The sequence below is a fragment of the Pteropus vampyrus genome, unplaced genomic scaffold (genome assembly GCF_000151845.1).
Source record: "Pteropus vampyrus isolate Shadow unplaced genomic scaffold, Pvam_2.0 Scaffold378, whole genome shotgun sequence".
In the NCBI taxonomy this organism is placed as follows: Eukaryota; Metazoa; Chordata; class Mammalia; order Chiroptera; family Pteropodidae; genus Pteropus; species Pteropus vampyrus.
In genome coordinates, this window is record NW_011889159.1 from 217461 (window position 1) to 227219 (window position 9759).

At 33.9% G+C, this 9759-nt stretch overlaps 1 protein-coding gene across 1 annotated transcript in view; it reads left to right on the forward strand.

Annotated features, from left to right (window-relative positions):
• The window catches only part of CUNH6orf10 (chromosome unknown C6orf10 homolog), a 74437-nt gene that overhangs the window by 57529 nt on the left and 7149 nt on the right, over positions 1-9759 (forward strand). The gene's annotated exons all lie outside the window — the stretch shown is intronic.

A 9759-nucleotide genomic window follows, 5' to 3' on the forward strand; every position in this document is an offset into this window, starting at 1 on the left:
AGGTTTGAAAGGAAGAGAGAATGTTGAAAGAGAAAAAAAACGAAGAGGAAGCTTAAGTTATTAAACTTTAGCTGGTAACCAGTCTCCTGAAGGTTAAGGATGTTAAAAATAATTATTTCATTAGAAAAAGTGATTTTTACTCATATATAACTCATATATAGGCCTTCCAAAATGCCCTAGATAGTTAGGTTATTAAAGCAGAGTTAATAATAAGAGATAGCATATTTGTATAGGATTAAATGTCCCCACAAAAAGTCCCTTTTGTGATGTTCCAAGTGGATTTTCAATGAGAATTAAGTACATTATTAAAAAAAATAATAATTTCTTTTACTTTCTTTTTTAGCAATTGGTCCAATAGCAGCTGGTAAGTTTCAGTTGTCTCTCACTTTCTTCTGGTCCTCCATTACATCTCAGTTCCTTTATTTGCACTGGCACTTCTGACATCTGACAACTCTGAACCTACAGAATCAGATTACTTTCCATCTCTTTTCCTCTATGTTTTCTGGCATTCCCTTAAATTACAATAATTTGGGGATTTGGGTTTTTTCTTATTGGTTTGTTTTTTGTTTTGGTTTTGGTTTTGGTAAATCAAAAGCCCACAAAACAGGAAACTACATGACAAGGACAGAGAAAAAAAATTGCTCATTTGTTTAGAGAATTAGGTTACAGAAGAGAAACAAAGAGAACACAATACTGGAAAAAAATGTTGGAGTCATATTACAGGAAAGACCATGGAAATAACACACTAAAAATTAAGATTTCAATCAGAAGTCCTAGGGTCACAAAACAAAATTCCAAAAGATATAAAGTGGAAAAAATAAAACGAGAAGATACGAGCATAAGCAAGAGTATAAGGAGGGACAGACTGCACAATGTAAACAAGGAAACACTAACTCAAATCAAGTTGATGATGAAACAGGTTGATGTTTGCCCTCTCCTTCATAAGGTTTATCATGTCTGATCCTGGACCCCAGTGCTGCACTGAGAAAAGGGTTAGGAGCAGTACTTTGGAAGATTTTTCTGACTTCCCTTCCTTGAATAATTTGAATTGGGAGTTGCATATCACTATAAAATTTTATTTGTGTTTTCATTTTTTAAAAAACCATTGGAATAAATGAACCAATTAAAAAACAAATATTAACAAATCTCTGATTTTTGATCCAATCTTCTATTCTGTGCCTTTTTATTAGTGAGTTCAGTTCATTTACATTCAGGATGATTATTGATATCTGAGATATTCCTGTAGCCAGTTTATCTTTTGTTTTCTGGTAGCACGGTGTCTCCATTGTTTCTTTGCCCTGTGTTTCTGTCTGTTGTTTTGGTTTGGTAGTATTCTATGATTTTTTTCCTCTGTTACCTCTTTTTTTATGTTATGCATCTCAGTTCCAGATTTTGTGTGTGTATGGTTACCATTAAGTTTAGGTAAAAGAAAGTTTCGAATATACAGTTGTCCTTTTTCTTCTGCATGCATCCTATCTCCATTCCCCTTAGCAAATTCAGACCTTTATCGTCTCGCCTTTTCTGTTTTTGTTGTCTCAAATTGTCCTTATTTATGCTGAGTTCATTTCCAAGTTACAGCAGCTATCGTCATTGTCTTTTTGTTTTAATGTTTTTACCTCCTTTAAAGCTATTGTGTAACATTTAAGTGTATAATACCCTATTCTGAATAAGGGTTGCAATTCCTGCTTCTGTCTCTCTGTTAGTCATATTACTCCTTGTTTTGTATCTTTTTGTCTTTTTGTTTCAGGTAGAATAACTCCAATATTTCCTATAATGCAGGCCTTGTGGTTGAAATTCGCTCAGCTTCTGAATGTCTGAAAAGGTCTTTATTTCTCCTTCATATCTAAAGGAAAGCTTTGCTGACTGAATACATTATTCTTGGCTTGTAATTTCTCTCTTTCAACAGTTTGAATATATTTGATTCCACTCTTTCCTAGTTTATAGAGTTTCTGCTGAAAAAAATCAGTGATAATCTAATGGGTTTTCCATTATAGGTTACCATCTTCTTTTCCCTGGCTGCCTTGAAAATTTTTTCTTTGTCATTAATTTTTAATATAATGTGCCTTGGAGAAGGCCTTATTGAATTGAGATTATTAGGTGCTCTGTTTGCTTCTTGGATTTGAGGATCCAGTTCTCTCCACAGGTTTGACTATTTGTTTGAATAGGCTTTCCGTTTTCTTCTCCCTCTCTTCTCCTTCTAATATACCCATTATTATTATATTGTTTTTTCTGATGGAGTCAGATAGTTTTTGTAGAGTTTTTTATTTTTATTTTTTACTCTCAAGTTTCTCTCTCTTCTTCCACCTGTGTTATTTCCAGATTTCTGTCTTCCTCCATCTGGTCAGCTTTATTTCTTAAGCTCACTATTTCATTCATCTCTTTTATTGAGTTCTTCAGCTCCAGAATTTCTATTTGGTTCTTTTTCAAAGTTTCAATGTCTTTGGTAAAGTATTCCTCTTTTTATTAACAAAATCAAAGAAGAACTAAATAAATGGAAAAGTATTTCATGTTTATGGGTAGGAAGACTCAAAATTGTCATGATGTCATGTCTTCCCAACTTAATAGAGATACTCAATACAATCTCAACAAAATCCCAGCAAGGTAGTTTGTGTATACTGACACTGATTCTAAAGTTTCTAGGAAGAGACAAAAGACACAGAATAGCCAATACAGTATTGAAGGAGAAGAACAAAGTTGGAAGACTGATATAACTTAAATTCAAGACACGTTTAAAGCTACAGTAATCTAGACAGTGTCTTATTGGTGAAAGAATAGACAAAGAGATCACTGGAATGGAATAGATAGCTCAGAAAGTCTCACATAAATATAGTCAGTTAATCTTTGACAAAAGAACAAAGACAATACAATGGAGCAAAAATAGTCTTTTCAACAATGAAACAAAGATAGTCTTTTCAAAAAATGATGTTGAAACAACTGACACCCACTTGCAAAAATAATTAATCTAGACCCATACCTTACACCTTCACAAAAATAACTCAAAATGGATCACAGACCTAAATATGATGCTAGAAGATAACATAAGAGAAAATCTAGATGAACTTGGGTATGGCAATGACTTTTTAGATACAACTCCAAAGGCATGATTCATAAAAGAAACGATCAATAAGCTTAACTTTATTAAAATTAAAAGCTTCTGCTCTGCAAAAGACACTATCAAGAGAATTAGAAGATAAGCAATGACTGGAAGGATATATTTACAAAAGACACATCTACTAAAGGACTGTAATTCAAAATATATACATAACTCTTGAGAGGCAAAAAAAAAATAGCATAGATGATAGAGCCTTTGTCCATCCCTCTTGTGACCAAATCAAAGTTTTGACAGAAACATGGAGCAAACAGCATGGAAAATCACCTGGGATCTAGATGAACAAGCCCTACAACTAAATGGAGAATTAAGAAATCACCCTGCAATGGCAGAAGGTAGGATGGGATGAAACGCAAAGCTGCCTGGTTGCCAGCAGCTGAGTAGGACAGAGGCCAGAGCAACAGTAGCCAGCAGTTGCAGACGCCTCTTAAAGGGAACGTGTCCACGAGCACACTTTTGCAGTGACAGACCTTCTGGCTCTGAACACCAGCACTGGGTCGCTGTATGGAGGGCACCAGGGACTTACAGGGGCACACTGAGTTGTTGGAAAGAGGGTTGGAAGTGAGGCTCTCTCCTAGGCAGAAGTGCCAATACTATCCATTATTCCTCTGTTAAGTCACTTACCCTTCCAGTGTGTGGACACAGCACCGCCATAGCTAAGACCTCATGAAACTCAAAAACGGAGGTCGCTCCACCCAGAGGATTCCCTGAAACTCTGCCTCCCCCAACTCACGGTCCCACCCAAGCCACATTCAGCTGTGTCCATGGCGAATCTGGTGCTACTTGCTGAGCAGCACCAATACTCACACTGGTGGCAACTGGCCTCGGTTTCTGATGTGGTTTCTTGAGGCAACTATAAGCACAGCATCTGTGAACTGCTTGCTGAATCTTAACAGGTGGCCCCAGAGGGTCACAGACTGGGACCAAACTTGGCCTGCAGCTGAACCCCTCTCAAGACTGTGCCACTGGACACTTACTACACAAAGCTATACTAATAAGACTGGGAGAGTTAGAAGCTTTGCTTAGTACATACAAACAGACATAGTAAGGCAACCAAAATGGGAAAAAAGAAGTAGAAACCATATGAGAGAACAGAATAGAGATCAGGAATAATGGAGTCAAACAATATATCAGATGCAGAGTTCAAAATACTGGTTATAAATATGTTCCATGAACTTAGGGGAAGTGTAGGTGAATTCAGTGAGAAATTTAAAAGATAAAAACACATAAAAATGAAAATGGAAATTATAAAAGGGAACCAGTCAGAAATGAAGCACACATTACTTGAGATGAAAAGTATATTAAATGGAATAAACAGAATGGATAAAGAAGAGAATCAAATGATCTATATAGAGGATGGGAAAGCCGAGGACACTCAATCAGAATGGCAAGAAAAAAGAAGCCAAGACAATAATTTATGAGCCTATGGAACACTATTAAATGTAAAAATATCTATGTCATTGGGGTATCAGGAAAAAAAACAAGACATTGAAGAGATATTTGAAGAAATAATGATGGAAAACTTCCCTCACCTGAGGGAAGCTCAGAGAGTCTCAAAACTCCAGGATGCTCAGAGAGTCTCAAAAACCAGGAACCCAAAGAGGCCCACACCAAGATACATCTTAATTAAAATTCCAAAGGTTAAATACAAAGAATCTTCAAAGCAGCAAGAGAAAACCAGTTAGTTACCTACAAGGGAGCACCCATAAAACTGGCAGCTGATTTCTCAAAAGAAACTATGCAGAAGGGCTTGGCACAAAATATCTAACATGATGAAAATCCAGGATCTACAACCAATAATACCTTGTCCAGCAAAGCTATCATTTAGAGTCGAAGGACAGATAAAGAGCTTCCCAGACAAAAATAAGCTAAAGGAATTCATCAACACCAGGAAATGTTGGAGGGACAATTTTAAGAAGAAAAAACATGCATTAAAACCAGGAATAAAAAAATGGTAATAACTACATTCCTATCAATAAGTACCTCAAATGGAAAAGAATTAAGTGCTCCAACCAAAAGACAGAGTGGCTGAGGATAAGAAAACAAGACCCCTACATATGCTTCCTACAAGAGACTCGCTTCAGATTAAAACACACAGAGAGACTAAAAGGAAGAGGATGGAAAAGATATTGCCTTGATGGACCTAGAGGATATTGTGCTGAATGAAATAAGTCAGATAGAGAAAGACAAATATCGTATGATTTCACATACATGTGGAATCTAAAGAACAAAATAAACAACAACAACAAAAATGGAAACTCATAGATACAGAGAACATTTTGAGGGCTACTAGATGGGAGGGAGTTGGGGCAATAGTGAAAAAGGGCTAAGGGATTGCGAAGTACAAATGGATAGTTACAAAATAGACAAAGGGTTAAAAGATGAAAGTTGCTACCCAAGAATACTTTATCCAGCAATTATCCTTTAAAAATGAAGGAAAAATAAAGGCTTTCCCAGAAAAACAAAAGCTGGCAGAGTTCACCACCGCTACACCTGCCTTATAAGAAATGCTGAAAGGAGTTCTTCAAGCTGAAATGAAAAGATGTTAATCAACAACATAAAAACATGAAAATAAAACACTATGGTAAATGTAAAAAATAAACAGAATTAAAAAACAATAACTCTATATTAGAATGGTATGTTAACTACTTAATTACAGTTTAAAAGTTAAAGAGCTTAAAAATAACTATAGCTTCTATAATTTGTTAACAAATTCACAGCATAAAAAGAGATAGTGATACCAAGAATATAAAAGAGGAGGAGTAAAGGGAGGAGGAGCCTTTATAGGTGAATGAAAATAAGTTGCTATCGGCATTAAATAGACTGTTTTACGAGATGTTTTGTGTAAGCCTCGTGATAACCACAAGGCAAAAATCTAGAGTGTATTTACAAAAATAAAGAAAAAGGGGACTCTAAGCATTTCACCACAGTAAACTACCAACTAACGAAGGTAGGCAGAAACAAATGGAAAAAGGAACAATAGCGATACAAAAAAAAAAAACTGACACAATAACAAACAATAAAAACAAACAATAAGATGGCAGTAATAACTCCTTACATATCAATAATCACTCTAAATGTAAATGGATTGAATTTATCAATCAAAGTCCCAGAGCAGCACAAGACTCACCTATATCCTGCCCACAGGAGACTCATTTCAGCTCTAAAGATACAGAGGCTCAAAGTGAAGGGATGGAAGAAAATACCCCATGCAAGTGGAAACTGAAATAAAATAGAGATAGCCATACTAATGTCAGATGAAATAGACTTTAAGACAAAAACAGTAACAAGAGACAAAGAAGGTCATTATATAATGATAAAGGGGTCAACACATCAAGAAAATAAAACACTCATAAATATATGCACACCCAACACTGGAGCACCTATATATATTATGCAAATACTAACAGATCTGGAGGGAGAAACAGACAACAAGACAATAACATTAGGGGATTTCAATACTCCACTGTCAGCAATGGAGAGATTATTTAGACAGAAAATTAACAGGAAAATGGGGAATTGAACCAACTTTAGATCAAATGAACTTAACAGACATATATAGAACATTCCATGCAGCAGCAACAGAATATACATTTTTCTCAAGTGCACATGGAACATTCTCCAAGAAAGATCATTTGATAGGACACAAATCAAATCTTAGCAAATTTAAGAAGATTGAAATCATACCAAATATCTTTTTTGATCTTAATGGTATGAAAATATATATCAAGAGGAAAGCTAAAAAATCTACAAGTATGTGGACACTAAACAACATACTGCTGAACAACCAATGGGTCAAAGAAGAAATCAAAAGAAAAATAATAAATTATCCTGATCCAAATTAAAGCAGAAATATAACATATCAAAACTTATGAAATGCAATAAAAGCAATTGTGAGAGGGAAATTATGGTGAAAAATTCATATATGAAGAAATTAGAAAGATCTCAAGTAAACAGCCTAACTACACCACAAGAAACTAGAAAAAGAAAAACAAATCCAAAGTTAGCAGAATACAGGATCAGAGATCAGAGTCAAAATAAATGAAACAGAGACAAGAAACACAATAGATAGGATCAACACGACTAAGGTTTTTGGAAAAGATAGAGAAAAATTGACAAAGCTGTAGCTAGATTATGAAAAAAGAAAGAAGACTCCAATATTTAAACCTAGAAATGAAAAAGATATTACAACTCATACTACAGAAATACATAGGACAGTTATATGCCAACAAATTAGAAAACTTACAAGAAATTAAAACATTCCTAGAAAACATAAAACCTATCAAGACTGAATCAGGAAGAAATAGGAAACCTGAACAAACCAGTAATGAGTAAAGAAATTGAACCAGTAATCTAAAACCCTCCAAAAGAACTAATTCAAATTCCTTACAAACTCTTCCAAAAATCTGAAGAGCAAACACTTCCAAACTCATTCTATGAGGCCAGAATTACCCTAATGACAAAGCCAAATAAGGACACTATAAGAAAAGAAAATTGTAGACTAATATCCTCAATGAATAAGAAGTAAAAATTCTAAATAAAATATTAGCAAACTGAATGCAAGAACACATTAAAATGATTATACACCATGACCAAGCAAAATTTATCCTTGGAATAGAAGCTTGGTTAACATAATGCAAATTAATAAATGTAACACATCACTTTATAGAATAAAAGATAAAAATCATATGATCATCTCAAGAGATGCATAAGAAGCACTTGACAAAACACAAAATCCTTTCATGTTCAAAAAATACTGGACAGTCTGGGTATACAAGGAATATACCTGAACATAATAAAGGTCATATACAACGTACCCATAGCCAAGATTATATTCAACAAAGAAAAATTAGAAGCTTTTCCTCTAAGATCAGGAACAAGACAATGATGCCTACTTTCACCATCCTTATTCAATAGTACTGAAAGTACTAGCCAGGCAATTATGCAAGACAAAGAAGTAAAAGGCATTTAAATCAGAAAAAAAAAAGGAGTAAAATTGCCACTGATGCAGATAATATCATTTTATATATAGAAAATCCCAAAGATACAACCAAAAAACTATTGGAACTAATTAACAATTTCAGTAAAGTTGCAGGATATAAAATCAACATACAGAAATCAGTTGCATTTCTATACACTAATAATGAAACATCTGAAAAAAAAAATGAAGATAACTATCTCATTCACAATAGCATCAAAAACAAAATATCTAGGAATAAAATTAACCAAAGAAGTGAAAGATCTGTACAATGAAAAATCTGTACAGGACTTTGCTGAAAGAAATCAAAGAAGACACAAACGAATGGAAAAATATCTCATGTTCATGTATTGGAATAATTAAGATTATTAAAATGTCCATACTACCCAAAGCCATCTATCAATTCTGTGCAATCTTCATTTAAAAACCAATGGCATTTCAAAGAAATAGAAAAAAAAAAAAGTCCTAAAATTTGTATGGAACCGCAAAAAAACCTAAATAGCCAAAGCAATCAGGAGGAAAAAGAATTAAACCAGAGGTATCACACTTCCTGATTTCAAACTATACTACAAAGCTATAGTAATCAAAACAGTATGGTACTGGCATAAAAATAGACACAGAGACCAATGGAACAGAATAGAGATCCCAGAATTAAACCTCCAAATGTACGGTCAGCTAATATTAGTTCAAGAAGGGAGCCGAGAAAACTCAATGGGAAAAGGATAGTCTCTTCAACAAAAGATAGAAAATTGGATAAATATATCATGCAGAACAATAAAATTGAACCCCTTATCTTACACCACTCACGAAAAATCAAAATAGATCAAAGACTTAAACATAAGACCTGATACCAAAAAACTCCTAAAAGAAAACATAGGGGAGAAGCTCCTCAACATTGCTCTTAACATTGATTTTCTGGGTATGACATCGAAAACACAAACAATAAAAGCAAAAATAAGTAAGTAGGACTACATAATACTTAAAAGTTTTTGCACGGTAAAGAAACAACAAAATGAAAACACGATCTTTAAAATGAGAGAAATTTTTCACAAGCTGATATTAAATAAGGGGTTAATATTCAAAATATATGAATAAGTCATACAACTCAATAACAAAAAACAAAAAATTCGATTAAAAAATGGGCAGAGAAATTGAAGAGACATTTTTCCAAAGAAGACATCCAAGTGGCCAACAGGTACATGAAAAGATGCTCAACATCACTAATCATCAGGGAAACGCAAATCAAACCACAATGAGATATCATCACATCACACCATTTAGAGTGGTGATCAAGAAGATAGAAATAACAAGTGTAAGAGAACATGTGCAAAAAATGAAACACTTGTACACTGTTGGTGGGAATGTAAATTCATTCAGCCGCTAAGGAAAACAATATTGAGTTTTCTCAAAAATTAAAAACAAATCTACCAAGTGATGCAGCAATTTCATTCTGGGTATATACCCAAAAGAAGTGAATACAGGGTATCAAAGAGATCTATGAACTCCCTTATTTATTATTTATTATTCACAATAGCTAAGATACGGAAACAACCTAAAAGTCCATATAGACTGAAGAATGGATCAATAAGATATGATTAGATACAGATATAGATATAGATATAGTTGGTATAGAGAGAGATACATAGCTATATATATATAGATGAGATATATA